The 23,522-nt window shown below is 36.1% G+C and overlaps 1 protein-coding gene across 6 annotated transcripts in view; it reads left to right on the top strand.

The window, feature by feature from the left end:
* Octbeta1R (Octopamine beta1 receptor) overlaps positions 1-23,522 on the top strand; it is a 544,036-nt gene that overhangs the window by 97,715 nt on the left and 422,799 nt on the right. For 5 of the 6 annotated variants that reach the window (XM_073961618.1, XM_073961616.1, XM_073961623.1 and 2 more), the window contains exon 3: positions 15,283-16,378. The gene's annotated coding sequence lies outside the window, so the exon portion shown is untranslated. The remainder of the gene's footprint in view (positions 1-15,282; positions 16,379-23,522) is intronic. The other variant, XM_073961617.1, reaches the window with a different exon arrangement.

Raw genomic sequence — 23,522 nt, 5'->3', positions numbered from 1 at the left:
TCCTTGTCCCGATAACATAACAACACAATGGCAAAATATTGCCCACTCCATGCAAACAGCCGCAAAATCCATACTTGGATTCCAGAGACCTCCACAAAGGAATTCAAGGTATGACCAGGAGTGTCGTGCTGCTACCGAAGTGAAAAATGCGGCATATAGAGCTACTTTACAATCAGTAGCAACGCGTAGCGCACGAGAGAGATATCGGGAGAAAAGGAGAGAAGAGAAACGTCTTTTCCGCAAGAAAAATATAGAAATGGAAAAGCGGGAGTGCGAAAAATCGAGATGTACAGGAGCCAGAATGAAGCCCGAATGTTCTACCAAAGAGAGAAACATCAAACAGATGGCTTTGGTACATTCACATCCTCCTGTAGAGTAATCTGGTAACAGATAGTGTGCTCAGGATATGGAAGGAACATTTCACAAATCTGCTGGTATCAAATAGTAACGAAGACGATGATACAACAGATCCAATCCCAGAAGATGGTATAGAAGGTATACCACCCAGCCAAGATGAGGTAAAAACAGCAATCAACCGGCTGAAGAATAATAAAGCAGCAGGAGCCGATGGCTTACCAGCCGAGCTGTTTAAAACCGGAGGCGACGAGCTGATAAGGTATATGCATCAGCTAGTTAGCACCATATGGCAGGAAGAACGTGTACCCGACGATTGGAACCTGAGCATTCTATGTCCCGTCCACAAGAAAGGAGATACGACTGTATGCTCCAACTATAGGGGCATAAGTCTTCTCCCTATTGCCTATAAGATAGTGTCAGGGATATTGTGCGAACGACTAAAGCCAATGGTCAATTGGACCATACCCATGCGGCTTTAGACCTGGCAAGTCCACAATTGACCAAATATTTACCCTGCGGCAAATCCTGGAGAAGACACAAGAGATGCAGATCGACACATATCACCCTTTTGTCGATTATAAAACAGCCTTCGACAGTCCCCTCCGATCAAAGGTATTCCATGCAATCTCAGAATTTGATATCCCCGCAAAACTCATCCGGCTTTGTAAAATGACTTTAACTGACACTAGGTCATCAGTTAAAATTGGAAAGAACCTCTCCGAACAATTCAGTACCAAAGGAGGTTTCAGACAAGGGGACAGCCTTTCGTTTGACCTATTCAACATTTTTCTGGAAAAGGTAATACGAGATGCAAATGTCAAAAGAAATGGCGCGATCTACACCAATAGTCACATGTTACTTGCTTATGCTAATGACATAGACATCATAGGACGATCAGTAAAGGAAGTAACTGATACCTTTAGGAAGATCGAAGGAGAATCTGCAAAAGTGGGTCTGGCGGTAAACGGCGAAAAGACGACGCGCAAGCGTCCATAGAGCTCGGACCAACTGTGGAAGTTGGTACCTATAATTTTGAGGTAGTTAAAGACTTCGTCTACCTCGGCACTGCCATAAACACAACAAACAACATCATTTGTGAAATAAAAAGAAGAATTGTATTGACCAACAGATGCTACTTTGGTTTACGTAAGCAGTTTAAAAACAAAGCCACATCTCGTCAAACAAAAATAACACTATACAAAACGCTGATACTACCCGTGCTAATGTATGGCTCCGAAGCATGGGTACTTGCGCAAGCAGATAAGGCAGTGCTTGGTGTGTTTGAGAGGAAAATTCTTCGAAAGATCTACGGGCCGATTTGCGTTGACGGTGAATATCGACGTCGTATGAACCACGAGCTATATCAGCTGTACAAAGACATGAATATAGTTAAACGTATCGAGATGCAACGATTGCGTTGGCTAGGCCATATCATAAGAATGAGCGATGATGAACCCGCTAAAAAGGCGTATGAATACATGCCACATGGCGGTGCACGCAGAATTGGCAGGCCAAAGAATAGATGGCGCAAACAAGTTGATGAAGAGATGACAAGGCGCGGTATTCCAAGAAGCGAAGCGAAAAACAGAGAGAATTGGAGATCTTTTCTTAGTTCGGTCTATGGAACAAATGTTCTGTAATGGGCCAGCTAAGTAAGTAATAATATACCTTAAACATTTTAAGTAGCGGCCAAAAAGCCCAAAATGTAAAAAATATTTTATTTTTCTTAAACTCACTTCATATAGATCTTTAATAAATCGTGATTTTGCCACCTAAAACACATTACTGAAACTCTTCCGCATTGATATTAATAGGTTTCAAAACCCGATTTTGCCCGTTTTTAATATTTATCAAATTCTCTTGGGCCACTTCTCCAGAAAAATTCGTAAAATTTTCGAATTTTGGTTTGATGAAATAAATAATAAAAATAAAATTGTTGATGTTTAAAAAAAATTATAATAACAATTCGTATAAAAATCTACTCGCGGGGTCATCATTTTTGTTACTTACAACCGTTATTGTTTTCAGCAGTTTGTTGTGTATAAGAAAACTAATCAACATTTCATTGGAAGATATAGCTTCGTTCGTTATATACGTAGTTGATTATAACCGTTGTTCGTTATATCTGAATTTATCTTTAGAAATCTTTGTTTTATATCACTTTTACATATAAACGCTTTAAAAAGTTAAAAGATCGTTTAATTCCGCCGTTATTAATTTTTGTCTCAAAAACAGGGCAAATTACCTATGGTGCAATGTCCTTGCTCTGGCGATGTTTTGTTTTTTGATTTTTCTCATCTATGAACATTATAGTTTCAGAATCCGCAAAAACTTTCCAGGTGTAAGCACCTTCCATTTAAATTTGGTTCAAGAGCACCGTGAGGCGTATGGATAGGGCTAAATCGACTCCAAATTGACTGAAATGAATTTAGTCCATATATTATTTACATTAGGTAATTTTCCTTGCTACAATTGTCAGTTTGTCGGTTAGAGAGAGAGTGTTGAGAGGCATAGGGTTGCTATATGCCTCACCTCTCTTTCCATCCATGCTTTCCATCAAACTGACAATTGCCGCAAGGAAAATTGCCTAATGTAAATATGGACTTAGTCTTAACATGTGTGGTGGATTGGGCACATTTCTGATCGTAGCAAAGTGTTTGTACCATCTTTAGCTTAATGGTTGAAGATATAACAGCTATATATTTACATATTCCTAGCGCCGAAGAAAACATTAAGATTTATTAAATGCAAGTTTTACCTTTTCACAAATGTCATTAACGATTAGAGCCGACACCAAGGTCGGTAACCCCGCGAAATCATCTGCAGACTTTCTATGACCTCTGGAGAATGTGGAATATACAAAACGTATAAAGGCTAAACAGTTCAAGAGATATCACCACTCGTTGGGTAAGTAACTCTCTTTCTGCTCTAAGCAGCTACAACTTTTTGGTTGGCCCTCCAACAGTTCAGCGTGTTTGACTGTATCAAATGCTTTTGTAAGTCAAGCGTCACCAACACTGGCACGACCTGTTCTGATTAAGTCCCCGACTGCGGAATCTATGCAGATAATAGGCAACTAGATAGCTATCTGTGATGTTGACCCTAAAGGGTCGCTGCTACTGGCGATAAAAATGAAATTGAAGGATTCACCTTTGCTGGCATTCATTCCTGGCTTCAGCAGTGGGACCACACTGCCAAAACGTGAGATGTCTGACTACCGGCTGAGCCCAACGCTTTGGGCTATTTTACGTTTCTGATGGTATTCCCAACATTCTTCATTGTAAACTGTGATAAGGCCTCCTCGGCTAAAAGGGATCTTGTAAGACGTAATAATCTTCTCTTCGCCCTGTTACTATTGGGATGCTCGACAAATTGTCGGTTAAAATAACTTGCCACCTCTTCGTATCAGTCAACGTGGCTTCCGCTTTCCAAGGTTCGGCACCAATGTTGCAACTCTTCAGATGGTCTAGTCACTTATTCCGCTTGTGCTCTCCGACCAACTTGCTAACCTCCTCTAAGTTTCAGGTTAAAAATTAGCCTCGAAAACACATTATGAGGCGAACCGGTTAAAATGTGTTAGATATTTCCATAAGCTTTCAAACGATATCCCCTTTGAAGTAGTAATCGGTTCAGTAGAACCGTGTTTGACCCGGTTCTTTAATCCGGCATTTCGGGTCAAATAACCGGATAACCGGATCAGCCTCCCATGAAAATTATATATTTCCGTAATCAATAAATCCTACCTTTGGTTAAAAAATTCCAAAAAAATTGGAGAGTTTTCGTTTGAGTCGTTCCTGTTGGTCTTACGTTTATACACCTGGCTTAAATGAACTAATTTGGCATAAAATAGATCTTTCGTGGAATAAGTCTGTAAATCACTGTCCGATTTTGTTGTTTTTTTTTTTTTAATGAATGCGCTCTTTTCGGGGCTCAGATCCGGTTACACTGTGCAACAAAATTCAATTTTTCCAAAATGATGGGAAAACCGAGTAGATTATGAAAGTAAAGTTAAAAATATGAGACACATGTATCGGCGTTTTTAAAGTTTACATCGGAAAGTATCCAAAGTAGGCGGGGCAATTTCCGCCCATTTATAGTTTTTTCGAATTATTCGAGTTATGATATCTTGGAATCCTTGCATTTTAAGTATATAGTGTCTTTGGCAACTTTACAGAGGAGGATATGGGGAATATTTTTGCGGTCCACCAAAGGGGTCTTGTTGGTCCTTTTTTCGAAAACCTTTAAAAAACTCTTTTAAAATGTGATCATATAAATCCAAATATTCTACAGAATTGTTCGCCATAAAATTGTACTATAGGTCTCAGAATACACCAAATCTATAAATCTTATCTAATCGCCAGGAATCTCAAAAACTAAAAACACGTTTTAGGGTTATAGTCGGACTTCATATGAGTTTATTCAAAATTGTCCCTTAAAACATAATTTTAGAGAGATGACGTCAAAGGCAAAAATATTTTTCGTCAAATTTCACTATAGGTCACCAAAGAAATGAAATGGCTGTTTACATTACATATCATAAAAATATCAGTATCAATTGTGCTGAAAAAACATGAAAATATTTCCAAATTTTTTATGAATTTTTCCTTCTTTTTTTAAGTTGATACATGAAAGTAATATAAAACTTTGTTCTAGGTGAAAAGTGTCAAAAGAAGAGAAATTCTACACAAAATTTCACTATGTGATTCAGAATAAAGCATATATCTAGTTATACTATTTTCTTAAGAAAATTAGATTACAGGGTAAATTCCCTAAATGTGACTATAAATGTGTACTGCCATCGTTGTATTATTTTGGACCACGATAAATCGTGTATGTGAGAACACTGGACCATAGCCGTAAACCTCTCACGCATTTTCAGATACAATATAAACAACCAATGGCTTATTCTATCTACGTTATTTAAGTTTAAGGTACTAAAAATACGCAATTTTACGAAGTCCTATCTGGGTTTTCTATATTTTGCAAATATATATTCATCACAAATACTTCAAAGGCTGTTTAAATGGAGCCACAACATCTGTAGGAATTTATAACGAAAACCCTTACTTACTTACTTAGCTGGCCCATTACAAAACATTTGTTCCATAGACCGAACTCAAAAAAGATCTCCAATTCTCTCTGTTTTTCGTTTCGCTTTCTGGAATACCACGCCTTGTCATCTCTTCATCCACTTGTTTGCGCCATCTATTCTTTGGCCTACCAATTCTGCGTGCACCGCCATGTGGCATGTATTTATACGCCTTTTTAGCGGGTTCATCATCGCTCATTTTTATAATATGGCCTAGCCAACGCAATCGTTGCATCTCGATACATTTAACTATATTCATGTCTTAGTATAGCTGACAGAGCTCGTGGTTTATACGACGTCGATATTCACCGTCAACGCGAATCGGCCCGTAGATCTTTTGAAGAATTTTCCTCTCAAACACACCTTATCTGATTCCGCAAGTACCCATGCTTCGGAGCCATACATTAGCACGGGTAGTATCAGCGTCTTGTAGAACGTTATTTTTGTTTGACGAGATGTGGTTTTGTTTTTAAATTGCTTACTTAAACCATAGTAGCATCTGTTGGCCAATACAATTCTTCTTATTTCACAACTGATGTTGTTTGTTGTGTTTATGGCAGTGCCGAGGTAGACGAAGTCTTTAACTACCTCAAAATTATAGGTACCAACTTCCACAGTTGGTCCGAGCTCTATAGACGCTTTGCGCGTCGACACCATCAATTTGGTCTTTTCGCCGTTTACCGCCAGATTCCTAAAGGTATCAGTTACTTCCTTTACTGATCTTCCCATGATGTCTATGTCATAAGCATAAGCAAGTAACATGCGGTATTGGTGTAAATTGTGCCATTTCTTTTTACATTTGCATCTCGTATTACCTTTTCCAGCAAATTGTTGAATAGGTCACACGAAAGGCTGTCTCCTTGTCTGAAACCTCTTTTGGTACAGAACTGTTCGGAGAGGTTCTTTCCAATTTTAACTGAGGACCTAGTATCAGTTAAAGTCATCTTACAAAGCCGGATGAGCTTTGCGGGGATACCAAATGCAGACATTGCATGGAATACCTTTGAACGTAGCGGGCTGTCGAAGGCTGCTTTATAATCGACAAAAAGGTGGTAGGTGTCGATCTGCATCTCTTGGATCTTCTCCAGGATTTGCCGCAGGGTAAATATTTGGACAATGGTGGACTTGCCAGGTCTAAAGCCGCCTTGGTATGGTCCAATTATTTCGTTGACCATGGGCTTTAGTCGTTCGCACAATATCCCTGACACTATCTTGTAGGCGATAGGGAGAAGACTTATGCTCCTATAGTTGGAGCATAAAGTCTTATCTCCTTTCTTATGGACGGGACACATGATGTTCGGGTTCCAATCGTCGGGTACGCGTCTTCCTGCCAGATGGAGCTAACTACCTTATGCATACACCTTATCAGCGCGTCGCCTCCGGTTTTAAACAGCTCGGCTGGTAAGCCATCGGCTCCTGCTGCTTTATTATTCTTCAGCCGGTTGATTGCTGTTTTTACCTCATCTTGGCCGTGCGGTATACATTCCATACCATCTTCTGGGATTGGATCTGTGGTATCATCGTCTTCGCTACTATTGGATACCAACAGTTTAGAAAAATGCTCTTTCCATATCTTTAGCACACACTATCAGTTACCAGATTACCTTGCTGGTCTCTACAGGAGGATGTGTTTGTACTAAAGCCATCTGTTTGATGTTTGGTAGAATTTTCGGACTTCATTCTGGCTCCTGTACATCTCGATTTTTTCACACTCCCGCTTTTCTATTTCTCTCTTTTTCTTGTGGAAAAGACGTTTCTCTTCTCTCCTTTTCTCCCGATATCTCTCTCGTGCGCTACGCGTTGCTACTGATTGTAAAGTAGCCCTATATGCCGCATTTTTCTCTTCGGTAGCAGCACGACACTCCTGGTCATACCATGAATTCCTTTTTAGAGGTCTCTGGAATCCAAGTATGGATTTTGCGGTTGTTTGCATGGAGTGGGAAATATGTTGCCATTGTGTTATGTTGGACAAGGAGTGCTCGCATTGAGCAATTGGGCTAGTTGAGTGGAATATGCTGTGACTATCTGTTGTGTTTGCAGCCAATCGATGTCTAACTTTCGTGTTGTGTCTGTTCGTACTTTGTTTGCTACGTTTAACCGGGTACGTACCTTTGCTGCAACAATGTAGTGGTCCGAGTCTATGTTTGCTCCTCGGAACGAACGTACATCCAACACGCTCGATGAATGTCTCCCATCTATCACAACGTGATCAATTTTATTTCTTGTTTTCTGATCCGGAGACAGCCAAGTGCCCTTATGAATGTCGAGATGCTAAAATCTGGCACTGCTAACTACCATGTTTTTCGCCGCTGCGAAGTCTATCAGCCTCATTCCATTGTCAGATGTTTCACTATGGAGACTGACTGACTGACTTTCGAATTTTGGCATTGAAATCGCCTAGAATGATTTTAATGTCATGGGGAGGGCAACGGTCATATGTTTCTTCTAAGGGCTCGTAAAATATATATTTGGCCTGTTCGTCCTTGTCTTCGGTTATAATTGTTATATACATATGCTGCGACATGCGCTTGTTAAAGGACATTTACTTGTAAGTAGTAACGGCCACCAGTACTATAAAAAACCCTTATTTGATAATGGGAATTTTGCTGAGTAAACGAGACGATGGAGCCTCATACTACTGCACCTACTCAAAAATTAATTAAAAATCCTGCTGCCGCTGTTGCTCAAAGTTCTACATACATCTCGATTCTGCATTGTTTTTACATCATCAGTTTCGACTAGACTTGTGGCAAATCAAGTTTTACCAAAAAACCCCAAGTTTACTCCACGACTTTTAGTGGTTCACATCCATTCCAATTGTAAAATTGGCTGTTACCGAAAATGTCTTTAATGTTAAATTGCAATTACACTTAAACTTTGGTGAAATTATTTCAAAACTTTTTTTTTTGGAAAAACACAAACTTTTAAATTGCATTCCATAAATGTATTTAATTTATGTAGAGGGCCAACTGCAAAATACGACAAATAATACGACGACGACTACGACAACATGTAACACTTGTCCGACGGTATTTAAAGTTGTTGAGTCATTGAAAGTGCCGTTGTTTGTGTGCTGTTTGGGAAAGTTTGGTGATAATGCCACCCTTGATAATATGCCATAGTTTTGTGGTGTTTCGGACCGACCACAAAAATTACACACACACACTAAAACTAACAACTTTAGTCAGACTTTAGGCAATAAAGAACACATGCATAGATGTGGCAAATATATTTTAATGGTGATTTGGAATTAAGAAAACTACAATTAAGGTACTTAAAAGCAATATTGAAACAAATGTTGTTACAATTTAAACAAATGCCTACTTTTAGGAGGCAAACCCACCTTTTATTGCAGTCGGCTTTATATGGTTCTGTTTTATTTTAGCCTTTCCAAATGCTTTGAATTTATCTCAAAATCTCCAAAAATCCGTTAAATATACGTTCTTCTTTATTTCTCTAATGTTATTTAGGGCTTTATTTTTACAACACCTAAAAATATGCAACACATTTCTTGTGGACATTTAAATACTCCGAAATATGCCACAGTTGTTTACAATTACTACCCATCCATTTATCCTTTTTAGTCCCTCGAGTGATGAGTGAGTGGGTATACTAAGTTTAAATCCTCTTGAGGAACTCTGCTTTCTTAAGTGAGTAAAAATGTATATCCTTTTAACAGCTCCTTAAAATTATTACAACCATCCTTCTCTTTTGGACAGTACTTAATTTTTTCCCTCTAACTGGACGAGCTCTGAGGCATGTGCGTGTGCATGTCTGTCTGTGTGAACTGCTTAAGATTAAGCACTTTCTCTCTTATGTGTGTGCAAATTAAATTGTAAGCAGCAGCCCACAGCTGGGTTGTTAATTCATTTCCATCCAACAAGTCCAGCGGTACGAGGCGGCGGTGTGCATGAGGTCCTTAAAATGTTGCCATGTTACAAGTAATTTAACAAAAACAAAACTAAAATGGAAAATATTTTATTCAACACAACGACCGGCTGAAGTTTGTTGGCAACTTGAAGAATCCCCCATAAGTAGGCAACACCAGTCATTAGAATAATGCAAAACAACTAAAGGTATACTTTAGTTGTTTTGGAGTTCTTGTTGCTGTTGTTGTGTTATAATGGAAAAAGATTGGAGCTGGCGTAACATTTGGGTTTAATTGTGTCTTCATTATAGTTGAATGAAGATTTAAATTTTAGCTCGTATTTAATTTAAAGAAATGAATAATATAACAAGTAAAAAAGTATCAGTCGGCTTTGCCGACAGAGATATGGTAATATTCAAAAATGTTTTACAATCGTTGAAGTTGAGGTTCACCATTTAATAAGTCGCGAACTGTCAGTACATTTTATACAATATGAATATATTTATATTAATTGAAGTGTTTTAGCCGGGGTCGCATAAAATGAACCATAACAAATAATTTATGTGGAAGCTGTGTTGGTGGTAATATTAAAAAATTGGTAAAAATGTGTTGAAGTTTACAAGTTTTTTTGTGTTCTTTCTTGATTTCTGGTCAAACCACGGAAAATTCAGACCTGAGCTCAAAGAAAGAATTAAAGAATACCCTTTGGGCAACATGGTTCTAATGAATGACTTTTTGATATATACACTGCATCCCCCTAAAATCGATGCTGACATTTTGAAGTTTTGAAATCTGGGATTTTTGAATTTTTCTTATAATTGGAGGGCGCAACCAGATAATTACCCAAACTATTTATTGGATTGTAGAACTCGTGATTCCACGTCGTTTGATGTATATCTCATGAGTGTGCTTCATACAGCTCCCTAGTAATAGGAGTCCAAAGTCGAAATTTTGGTGCGTAAATTTTCTTTAAAAACCTATTTTTTGGCTTCAAAATTTGCAACTGTGACTCAGGTACCCTTGAACTCCGCGTGATTTTAGTTTTTTTAGGCGCCGGATGTAATGAACCCTTCCGCTTTCAAATCCATCCACTTAAACGGCGGTTATAGATGCCTTGAAAGTAGGAAATTCTGCAAAATTATATTTTGATGATTCCGCGCATTGAACCGCGATTTTCTTTGGTTATTTTTACATAAATGGAATCCTTTATTCGCGATTATATTATTTTCCAAAATCGTGTGGCATAAATTACCGAGATTCTGGAGTAATATTCGTATTTCGTATAAAATAGAATTTGGTAGCACATCCGCGGTTCTTGACGAATTTGTTTAAAATTTGTTATAATGACGTATTTTTTATAGGCGGTCACTGAAATCGGATGCGCCTTATAATCTTATGTACATCGCGCAATTTTTACCCACATAAAGGTTTTTTGAACAGTAAGATGCTGCTGACGGCACACTTTGGCCGCTGAATGAAAAGTGGAAAAATCGCTACATATTGATAGAAATGCACTCGCTGTATCTGAAAAGCGCATGCGCCTTTACTGATTTTAACGAATTCGCGAATTATACGTTTTTTAACTTTTATGTTTTTCCTTTGGTTGTAATTTCAATATTACTTTCTATTTCTTAATTCTATTGTTTATCAAAGTAAGCAAATACACTTTCGGGTTTGTCATCGCATTTTCCCTGAAGAAGTTTCAGCAAAGTCCGTCAGTCCTTGCATCGAAATTTAGCGAAGTAGTAGAATAACTCTCAAAAATGTTTTTTTTTTTTCTATTTTTCGTATTGAACAAACAAATATATTTTTGAAATAATATTCCAACAATAAGTTTTCGTCTTTTGTTGTTGCTGTAATATGGCAGTTATAAATCCTATCTTTAAAATTTTCTCACATTTTTCTACGCGTTGTCTAGAATCTGTACGTATTTTTAATTTATTTTTTTCGAGTTTTATTTAGACTCTAAATTTAGAATAAATTAAATTTACTCTAAGATTTATTCAGTATTTCTTGATTTTCCGCGAAAATAGAAATACATTTAGTAAATATTTAGGCATCTACGGATAGATATTAAATGCTGTTAACGCTTTATATATACATTTTCTTATTACAGCAAAAATTTAATTTTTAAATATTTGTCCTTTATAAGGGAGTAAAACCCTCCATAACTTTGGAGCACAGCATCCAATTTTGTGAACGCGAACAGATTTGAAACCACGACTTTTTTCTTAATCTATGTTCCAAAAATTGTGGATGTGCTCGCAAAAAATTTTTTAACATTTCTTCCAATGGAATTGCAAAAGAAATTTGAAATTTACCATATACCCTCAGCCTATGTGAATTGAAACTTTCATCTACGGTCAGATCGAATGTATTTATAATTTTTTCATTATTTTGTGGCCTTTTTTTGGACCTTTGAACATGGCGACGAAAATATGGATTAGGATTAAAGTTCAAGTGTCGCAAAGGAGGTACTTAAAGGAATGAACCGACGTAGTCCATTATGGAAGTGGATCTTATTTTGGGAGTCATATCTTTTCGATAGATATCGCGCCCATTAGTCATTTCAGTGGGTCATCGTATAACTTATGGACCAGTATGCCAGGAAGCATGTAATTGTCCACGGAAAACATAATACCGTTGTAAGCAGGGCAACAACGAACAGCGTCGGCATACATTTCCAAAGGATCTTTGAACAGGATATGTAAAGTATGGACCAAATCGGTCACTCCCTTAAAGAGTTATCGCGCGAACAGATTTTCCCAACATTTTTTAACTTTTGTGGGGGAGATAACTGAAGGAGTGGACCGATATGGCTTATGTTCGAACTTAAACTAAGTTGGGACAAACTATTACGAAGACCAAATTTTTGACCAAATCAGTTGATCCGTTCGAGAGTAATATTGCGCTCCAACCACTACACACAGTGTCATAGGGGTTTTATGCATCTTTCAGGCTATTTTCTCAGAAAGTATGGGTTTGCCCCTAATGAGACTTATAACGTCGTATGGGCGGCAGGGAATACAAATCAGAGCGATTCGAGAGCAGGTCCTAAACTGAACTTTTGCGAAATTTTGTGTGGAAGGTACCCGAAGGAGTGTCACTCACCGATTGAGTCCACATTGGAACATCATCTAAATCTGGTATAAATTTCACGATGTGCAAAGTATGGACCAAATCGGGTAATTCCTTCAAGAGTTACCGTGCGCACAAATTTTCCGAACATTTCCGAACTTTTGTGGGGGAGGTACCGGAAGGAGTGGACCGCCTTAACTAACTGTAAACGAAAATCGCTTATACATGGTAAGTTGTTGTGGATTCTGAAACAGCAATGTTGATAGATTAGAACAATCCAAAAACAAGAAAATCGCTGGAGGGACTTTTTAAAAAAATCGCGGTCAAAGTTCCCAATTTTTGGTTTATTTTAGGTTTTCAGGATTTTGCTTGCAAGCGGCAAGTCCTGTCGAAATGGAACTGAAGAAAATGTTGTAGATGATTTTCACTGCTACAACATTTTCCTTAGTCCCATTTCGATAGGTCTTGCCACTTCTAAGCAAAATGCTGAAAATCTAAAATAAACCTAAAATGTTAACTGTGACCGCTATTTGTTATAAAATCTCTCCAGCGATTTTTTCTTGCTTTTGGATTTTTTCCATCTATTATCATTGCTGTTTCAGAAGCTACGAAAACTACCCAGGTGTAGGCGATTTTCGTTTAAAGTTGTTAAGGCGCATCGTGCATGACATTGTTTTATAAGGAGGCGATACAGTCTGTGCATTGTCCCAATTTGAACTTCTATATCTCAAAAATGGTATAACCTACGAAAATACCATTAAGCTCAATTTTGTAGAGAATTTTCATTGCTACAATATTTTCTGTAGTCCCATTGCGATAGCACTTGCGGTTTCAAAGTAAAACCCTGAAAACCTAAGAAACCCCTAAAATGTAAACTTTGATCGCGATTTATTTCAAAATCCCTCCGGCGATTTTTTTTGTATTTTTTTTTAATTTTTCCCATCTATGAACATTGTAGTTTCAGAATCCGCAAAAACTTCCCAGGTGTAAGCACCTTTCATTTAAATTTAGTTAAGGCGCACCGTGGCGAGTTATAGCGCAAAGTAGAGTGTGCAACGCCGTATAAGAAGAACGATGGGCGATGCCGCAGACCTCATCCGAAACGCGAAATCGTACAAAGCGTAATCATCTAAAATTAATACTTAGGCAACTAAATGTCCGAGTTCATCCAGTTTCGTAAGTATTACTTTTGAGTATTTAACAAGTGTTCTCAATCTATCGTTAGCCACCCATGTTGTACTAGAAGCCTGGAAAGTAGGCGGCAGTGTGGTCTCGAAACTGAAGCCAGGCAAGGATGCCAGCAAAGGTGAATCGTACAGGCCGATTTTCTTTTTGACGCCAATAGCAAATATGCTAGAGGCACTGCTCCCTAATACTGTCTACATAGCTAATCTATCTGAGGAATATGAAAATATCCTTTGCTAAATTCACCAACACACTGTTCTCCTGATTTCGAGAACTAACTAACTAAAAATATTGAGTGTAACGTTCGATAGTGTATTAAGGTCGTCCACTAGGCACAAATATTTGCGATAAGATCAAAAGAAGGTCTTCAATTCGCTGGCCGGCAGCACTTGAGGTGCTGAGAAAGCAACCTTGTTGTCCTCTTACAAAACAATAGGCGGTATGTTTTATTATTTTGTTTATATATAACCGGATTTAACAAACCCATTGGGTTTTAAATGTCAATTCCATGGGGTATACATCAAATATATCCTCATAAGGAAGGTTTATCCGACAAAACCCAATAATATAGACAGGATATTACTTATTTTGATTTAATTAAATCAGCTTGACACGTGTGTGGTTTAATTATATTTTGATTTATTTTTATTTTTACAGTGTTTTATTTTACTTGCTTTGGTGTCTGTTTAGTTCAAATCTAGTAACACATTTTCCACACAGTTGCAGTTGACCAATCGAACTAAAACTTTTCAGTTTTGGATGCCAATACATGAATATGAAACCAAAACCAATATGGGTCCATTTTTTTCTTATAGCCCCCATATAGCGGTACCATCCGATTTAAAGTATTTTAAGGATTCTATTCATTTTTAGGACGAATTGGCTGTAATTTGGCTTTTGGGGTTCCCAATGGTACAGAAACTTCCTCACAAAAATTGTTGGACATACATAGGTCAAGGTTTTGGTATATCCCTTATATAGGTACCACACGATTTCAGGTATTTTAAAGTTTTTATCTACATTTTCGGCCTAAATTGACTATAATTTTGTTATGAGGTTCTCAGAGGTCAAAAATTTAATTACTAAAAAGTTAAAAATAAAAAATAATTTAAAAAAAATAAGTTACAGTGTTTTATTTATAAATGCACTTAAAACTAGAAAATAATTTTTCATGATGGAATCTCTCAAATAAAACGCGTGTATTTGAATTAAAAATTGTGACAATTTTAAACGGCAAGCGTTTTATTTGAGAGATTCCATCATGAAAAATTATTTTCTAATTTTAAGTGCATTTATAAATAAAACACTGTAACTTATTTTTTTAATTATTTTTTATTTATTTTATTATGTTTTCGATGTAATAAATCATTTGAAAATATCAATTAAAGCCATTTGAACTTCATGTTTGTCAATCGACATATTTTATATATTTTTTTCCAATTATCATTGACCACAAAATGTGTGGCATATTGTCAGGGATAAATGAATTAACATATAAACTGTTGCATATTTTCGGGAAATAAATTACAAACACTAATAAATTTACGATCATAAATCATTTCAAGTGGAAAATCATAATAGATTTCAATAGCAATGGCAATTATAATAAAATATTACATTTAAATATGTTCAGAATAATAAATCTCGGCTATATACGAAATATTAAACATTTATAAATAATTAAATAATATTTTTCTATTTTCAGGTAACTATTTATGGGATTATTGCTAGATTGGAATACAAATATCGAAATATTGTGAAAATTAAATGCAAATCTACACCAAATATTTTAAACTGTGAAACAAAGTGTCAATACATTTATTGTTTCAAGTGAACCCAAAAAACTCCTGAGAAAAGTGTGAAGGAAAAATGTAACGGATTAATGAAATAAATAGCGGCAGCTGCTACTTCCGGGTCTTTTAATAAACAATTCATCAAAATGTGAAACGCAAAAATGTCTGTTTTTATAATTTGTTTTACGGTGTATGGCACGGATTAAATCCACAAAGAATTTAGGGGTCAACAAAAATCAGAAGTTGGCCGTCCCAGCCGCCACCACCTACAAACCAAACAGAAAGGGTGTGCGCTTAACAAAAAACAGCAACAAGAAAAGTGAAAACATATTTTTGGGCCACCAAAGAAACCCAAAGAAAGCAAATGTTTTATTTGAGTTTGAAATCAAGCAAAAAAGTGATTGCCTACATTAAGGATTTCTTTGAAATTATACAAGTAGTGGTGTCTACTTTTAGGCTTTCTATCAAGAGAAACAAAAAATATAAGCATTTGCTTCTCGAAAAATTAATTAAATCTCCTCATTGGTATATTCCGGTCAATTTGAAGAAAAGTTGACAAAGCAAAGACCCTGCCATACCACCACAAAACGAGAAAACCCACAAGAAAACAAAAGAAAGGCAAACTTTGAAAATCACGAAAAATACCATATTAATGAAAAAACAAAGTTTCCTTTTGCACCATAATTTCTTTTTAACAAAAACCAATAGAAATATTTGTGTAGCTTAAGTGAAGACTTTGAAGTGACCAAAAATTTATAAAAAACAGAGGAAAGAAAGAAACCATAAAAATGTTTTAATAGTGAATTAAGAATCAAGAAAATAAAAAACGAAAAATAAATTGTGTTAAACATTATAAGAAGAAGGAGAACCGCTCAAAGGCCAGTGTATTATTGCTCAGCATCAACCTATCTATCAAACATCGTTCTCTTTGACTCCCGCTCTGAACCATTAAACACGTTAATAAATGTTGGGATTATTGAATTTCTATTACCTGGACGGCAATAAAAAGTAAGTACCAAAAACTTCTTTCTCATTCCCGTACATATTTTATATTTCCTATTGCAAAAACAGCTCCTATCATCGCCGATAAAAAACGAAACAAATAAATAAATAAAACGTTCTAAATGTATGTATGTTATCCTGCATGTTGTCATATAAGCGCATTGGCAGTTCATGGGCAATGGACGTTTTCCTATTCAACTTTTGTGACCAACCATAAAAAGTAATAAACATTTGAAATGGATATGTACATATGTATGTATTTGGTTTGACGATCGAATAACAAATAAATACAACCATATCCTTGTTGGCCTGGCCATTGTAGCAGCAGCTAATACATTGTTATAAATACTACATCTGTATGTTTTGTTTGTAGCACATTCTATTATCGATGACCAGACAATTGGACTACAGCTGAAAGACTGAGAGGAAAAAACTGAAATTTATTACAAAATAATTGGTTTTTATTGTGTGGTTTTATGTTACTTAATGCCCATTTATGTACTGTATTTGATATTGAAAGCTGATAGCTGATCCGTTTTATATAAATGCGGATTAATGGTTGGCTATAGACATCGATGCTTATGACAATTAGAGAAAAAATATAAAAATATACAGTTTCTTTTATCCAAAAGAAGTGTATGTGGGAAGTTGTTATACATTTTGGTTTAAAGGTCAACAGTTGCTTTGCTGTTTCCAGGACGATGAACTTTTAATCAGTAAACTGATGTACGGAGCTATATATACATATATGTGTAGGAAGTAACACCTACATTTTGTCTGCTTCACAAGAAAAGGTCGTCCTCAATTTTTATGAGATTTTGTTACATAGTGATAGTACAACTGAAAACAAGCCATTTGAGAGCCGGACCGAACTTTTTATACCCTCCACCATGAAATATTCTGAAGTAATGTGGACTAATTACTTTTCCTTATGTTACGAAAGTACCTATGCCCACAATTTGAGGTGGAGAAGTTACTTGAGCACTACACAGAAAAACAGAACATTGCAAAAAAACCAATCATTTACCAGACTTTGAACCAGGGCTTTGGAGTCGAGGTAAAAATTGGCCGACTCCGACTCCAGGCCGCTTCTATTTCACGACTCCGACTTCGGAGTCGACTCCGAAAAAGACAAAATTGTAGTAAAATGATTTCTGAATATGGGATCCCTCTCGATCTGTTAAAGGATTATTTATAGGTAAATAAATGTTTTTACTTTGTGGTTCGTAAACCCAGAATGTGTGTTTTGTATTTGTTTAGATTTCTCTACTTGTCTCCTTCAGTACATGTAAACTGTTTACAGAGAGATATGTATGTATGCCAATATAAGGCAGGGCCTCCCTTGTGCTCTTTATTCACGCTCACAACCTATACATTGATGTATGCACTTAACTAGAAAAGTAACCACTGATCTATCAAATAACATGTAAGAAAAGCGTTAAGTTCGGCCGGGCCGAACTTTTTTTACCCTCCACCACAAACTGTAGTGAAGTGATTTCCAAAAATTCCGAAAATTGGGAGATATCGTCGTATTGGGGCAATATGAGGGCATTGCCCTATACCGACAAATTTAAGGTGGAAAGTTGTATACCCTTAACGAAGACTAACTACCAAATTTCAGTCATTTTAGTGGGATGTCACAACCTTCAAAATACCGAAAATCTGGAGGTACCGTTCTATGGGGGTACAAATTTCTAGGGAAAAGTTTTGTACCCCCAACGAAGACTTAATACCAAATTTCAGTCATTTCGGTGTGATAATGAGACTAGAACCTTCAAAATACCGAAAATCGGGAGGTATCGTCCTATGGGGACTATATCAAAACGTGAACCTATGTAAACATTTTATGGTAGAAATGTTTCTTAGCCTCTGGAAAAAAAAAAAACAAAGTTACAACCGATTCTGTGGTCAAATGGGACTAATACATTCAAAATATCGTAAAGTGACGCGTGCTATATACGGGGTGTTATATGGGGGCTATACCAAAAAGTGGACCTATATAAACAAACTTTGGTAGAAATATTTTTTAGCCTCTGAAAGCACATAATTGCTTTAATAAAAAAGCGTCGGACACGCATACTCATATTTTGCAGCACACATGATCAACACATATCAGAAAAGAGAATAAGCAACAAAGTTTCAATGGCTTTGCCATGTTTTCAGCAAACAATAGTTTTTGAGATCAGGGTTACCAGTGTAATGCATTAAAAATTACGCTATAATTAATTCCACTTTTTCGTTCAAAGAACATGTGAATTTTTGTTGAAGCCGTTCAAAATATATTTTTTTAATTTTAAACAATAATAATTAGTATTCTTTAGGTTTTACCATATGATGGGGCCATTTTGACATTAAATGACACCTTTTTTTATTAAAATTTAAGAAACAGGTGAAAAGTATTAAATTTTGCTGCTTTTAAATCGCCATAACGTAGTTTTTGCTACATAAACTTGGCATTTTCATAATTGATAGTACAAACAGAGGTAATTCTTAATATTTTAGGAAAAAATTTTTCTGAAAAAGTCTTGTAGAAATGAATTTAAAACAATCGTCAAAATGTATCCAGATTTTGCATAATTTTGAAATGTATTGGAGTATAACAAAAAAGAGTGTCGAGAAGGTCGTGCGATTTTTTTGTATTTTTCTCTTGATTGTTGTCTTTGATATTGCGCAAAGAAAACTTGCGTCTTGCTTGCGCATTTTGAGTTATGCCAAAAATGGTGGAAATAGCCTTGGGTAAAATTTTTGCATTTTGGGGTTTTTTTTTGTCTTAATTTTCTCTATTATTGTTGTACAGTATGTCCTGTTTTGGCTTAATGGTGTGTTCACCCTACATAAGCACGTCCACCATTATGTTATAGGTTCCATATATAATGATTTATATGAAATGATGGCGATGCACAAGGGGTGAAATCGCTAAAAATGGAGATTAATTAAAAAAATTAAATTCGGTTGTTGGTATAACTGTCGTGACATGGTAATATGGTACAAAATTCTAAGTCTCTAACCAAAATGTCAAGATCATATATTGTTTACTTCTACAGTTAACCGTGTTAAAGCTAAACAATTTTTAATAATTTGAAGAGCACCATAAACAATTAAATTTTTTTGGTGTATTTAGACCATTTTAGAATGGAATCGTCAACTTCAGGTAGATATCAGCATCTTAGAAAAAAAGTTTAGAAACATATTAGAAATTTTTAAAGTAAGACCCAGCTTAATCACAGATTTGTTGTTTTCAAATTTTAAAAACAACAAGTTTTTAAAGTGGGGTAGTTAAAATTGATTTACTTTAGGGAAGAGCAGAGAATACTAGTTTCGTCCAACGCCACTTGGACTCATCAGTTCTCTTAGTTCTTTGCATTGAAGCAAAGAACTCTTCCCCAATTTTATGCCGACTCGAGCTCAAGAATAAATGTGACCGACGAATTCGTTTAAATGCGAATTCAACTGAAACATTCAAAAACTCTCGTAGCCGCATATGCAAACCAAATTAACTACTCCCACTGTTATGCGTCTCCACAATGCAGAGAATCATCATAACTATGTTGATAGTTTGTTGAAAATAACAAAACTGCCAAAGTGAATCTAAAATAGACACACAGCACGGTGGACGACTTGTTTGTTGTTATTTTCAACAAACTATCAACATAGTTATGATGATGATGATAAAAATATATTCAATGTAAAATGCACAATTCACAATTTCAGACAGTTTAGTCGTAATATATGCCTAAAATGTTCGAAAAACCCCAAATTTGAATGTACCTCTATGTGGAGGCTATACCAAAACATTGACCTATATTGACAAATTTTCGCACGATGAATTCTTAGGCATTTAGAACCATAAATCCTACTTTACAGATAAATATACTAAAAAATGTGGTCAAGACCCTCGAAATACATAAAATCGGGAGATACCCTTGTATGGGAGCTACACTAAAATGTTGACCGAACTTAATATTTTTTTGCCAAATATTAGCTTAAACAATAACTAATCATATTAGAAGATTATAGATTAATCAAATATGAAATGTAGGCAAAACCGTAAAAACACTTCATAGTTTTTATGGTACCCATTTATAAGGCCGTCGAATATACCTCTCCAATCCCCTAATTTTCACCAAAACTATGTTCCGTTACATTGATTGAGGTGTAAACATTCGAAAAATATTAACATCAGATCACCCAAATGCTTCCTTGAATTAATCTCCGTTTTTTGGAATCTTGCCCCATTGTGCGACGTATGGTCAGCCGACTGCTAAATATGTAGTGTGGTTGTCGATTATGCCTAACGAAAAAAAGATTAGGCGTAAAAAACGAAATAAGCAAAAATGTACAAAAATAAATATGCGTTCGGTTGCTTATTTAGTCGTGTGTGTGAATATTGTGTAGCAGTTGAAGTGTACAGCTAATGCTAATGTTTTTAAATGCTGGCTTTTAATCCCTGTATTTAACAACATAAAATATTAGCACTGAAGTTAACAATGAGTATCATTAAATCCAAATATTTTTTTTTATAATATACAGAAAATCGAGACAATTATCAAGTGAATATGTGTAGGTAATTATATGTAAAGATTATTATACCCTACACCACTATGTGGGGAGGGTATTATAAGTTGGTTTGTAACGCATCGAAATAATGGTCGTAGACCCATACTTATATATACCAAAATGAATGTCTCGACGAGATGAGTCGATATGTCTATGTGTGTCCTTCGTCCGTCTGTCCGTCTATACCTTGTAATCACGCTACAGGTCGCAATTTTGATCGGATCGTCACGAAATTTTGGATGTTGACGGGGGTTCCAGGGGGGAATAAGCCTATTGATTTTGGTGATGGTCGGATAATATTTAGGGGTCGGAATGGGGAAAAAACGTATGTGGATAAAAATAACGTTTTTTTCCAAAGCGAATATCTCAGCGTCTGTAAGGGGTATATAAAAAGCAAAACCTGGCAAGGAAAGTAGAAAATATCACCTTTACAACGGTGTAACGTAGGTTGTCGTAGGTATTCAAACAACGAAGATATCACAATAGTCGCTAATAGAACCCAACTTTTCATTTTTGCGATTTTAATTATAATGACGAATATCACAGCTTTTGTTGGGGACCTTCTAAAAGCAAAATCTGATTAAGAAAGTAGAAAATCCCATCTTTAAAATTATGCTAAGTAGGTTGGCGTAGATGGTCAAATAATAGAGATATCGCAATAGTCGGTAATGCATCCCTTTTTCCACTTTTTCTGCAATTACACTACAGGTCGGAATTTTGATCGGATCATCACGAAATTTTCTCTTTACAATAATGCAAACTAGGTCGGCGTAGGTGACCAAATAACGGAGATATCGCAATATTCGATAATACATCCCATTTTTAAATTTTTTTGGAAATCACGCTACTGGGCGCAATTTTGATCGGATCGTCACGAAATTTCGAGGGTCTCACAGAGGAAGAAGCCTATTGATTTTGATGATGGTCGGATAGTATTTAGAGGTCGGAATGAGCAAAAACATTATTTGGAGAAAAAGTCAACATTTTATTCCAAAGCAAATATCTCAGCGTCTATAAGGAGTCTACAAAAAGCAAAACCTGGCAATGAAAGTATAAAATATCACCTTGACAACAATGTAACGTAGGTTGTCGTAGGTGGTCTAACAACGAAGATATCGCAATAGTCGCTAATAATACCCCACTTCTCACTTTTGCGATTTTAATAATAATGACGGATATCACACTTTTGGTTGGGGACCTTCTAAAAGCAAAGCCTGACTAAGAAAGTAGAAAATCCCATCTTTGAAATTATGCAAAGTAGGTTGGCGTAGGTAGTCAAATAATAGAGATATCGCAATAGTCGTTAATGCATCCCTTTTTTCCACTTTTTCTGCAATCACACTACAGGTCGGAATTTTGATCGGATCATCACGAAATTTTCTCACAGAGATAGAAGCCTATTGATGTTGGTGATGTCGACAGTAGTCAAATATAAAATTAAATATTAATTATTTTGGTTCAGTTCGCCTTAAGTCATCTATATATATAAAAGAGCTTAGTGATGACTGAGTGAGTGAGTGAGTGAGTGAGTGACTGACTGACTGACTGGCATATCATCGCCCAGACGAAACCGCTGAAGCTAGAAAGCTGAAATTTTGACTGTGGGTTGCTGTTGGTGTGTAGGGGTGAGATAAGGCTGGGTTTTTGGAAATTCGACCTAGAAGGGTACGAAAAGTACAAAAAGGTACTAAATATGGTACCCTTTGTATTAGGCAAACGGGAAAAGCTAGAATTCTGAAATTTGGAATGAGCATAACTGATGGAGAGTTAGAAAGATGTACCAAAGGGTTTTTCGAAATTCCACCTCTAAGTGTACGAAATGTACTAAAAGTTACAAAATTTAGTACCAGTTATATAATTTGAACGGATTTAGCTAGAAACTTGGAATTTGGTATGTAAATGAAGGTTGGGAAGTGGTGTTATAAAAGGAAATGGAAATTCGTACTCATGTGTACGAAAAGTACTAAATGGTACTAAATTTAGTACAATTTGGATTGGGGTGAGAGGATAGAGCTGGAAACCTGAAATTTGGAATTAAGATTACTGACGGAGTATAGGATTGAGATATTGGGGTAGTTTTGGAAATTCGTACTTAGGTGTACGAAAAGTACTTCTTCTTCTTCTTTATTTGCCAATTCGGGTTTCGAATTATAGGCGACCAAAACAATATTACAAAAAATCATTATTTGCTTAGGATATCATAATTTCACATATTTTTCAGGATCTCTGCAAAGGCATCTCTGTCTCTAGCATCACTTAAAAGTCTTCCAGAATCCCGAATTCCCGTCCATACTTGGATATTGTCTAGCCATATAGTTTCTTTTCTGCCTCTTTCAGCTCTGCCAGCAATAGTTGTCCGTAGTATATTTTGTAGCAATTTGTATTTGGGGTTTCTCATAATGTGTCCTAGATATGCTGTCTTCCGTCTCTTTATCAAATCGATCAACTCCCTCTCGCAGTGCATTTTTCTCAGGATTTCGGCATTAGGTATGAAATCAGTCCATGATATTTTCAGTACGCGCCTATATATCCAGATTTCGAATGCCTCTAATCTTTTTATGTCTGCTGATTTTAAAGTCCATGTTTCTACAGC

This window comes from Musca autumnalis, unplaced genomic scaffold (assembly GCF_047663935.1).
Source record: "Musca autumnalis isolate F117 unplaced genomic scaffold, ASM4766393v1 scaffold_1, whole genome shotgun sequence".
Classification (NCBI taxonomy): Eukaryota; Metazoa; Arthropoda; class Insecta; order Diptera; family Muscidae; genus Musca; species Musca autumnalis.
Note: the sequence above shows the minus strand (reverse complement) of the source record. Positions and strands in the feature narration are given on the sequence as shown.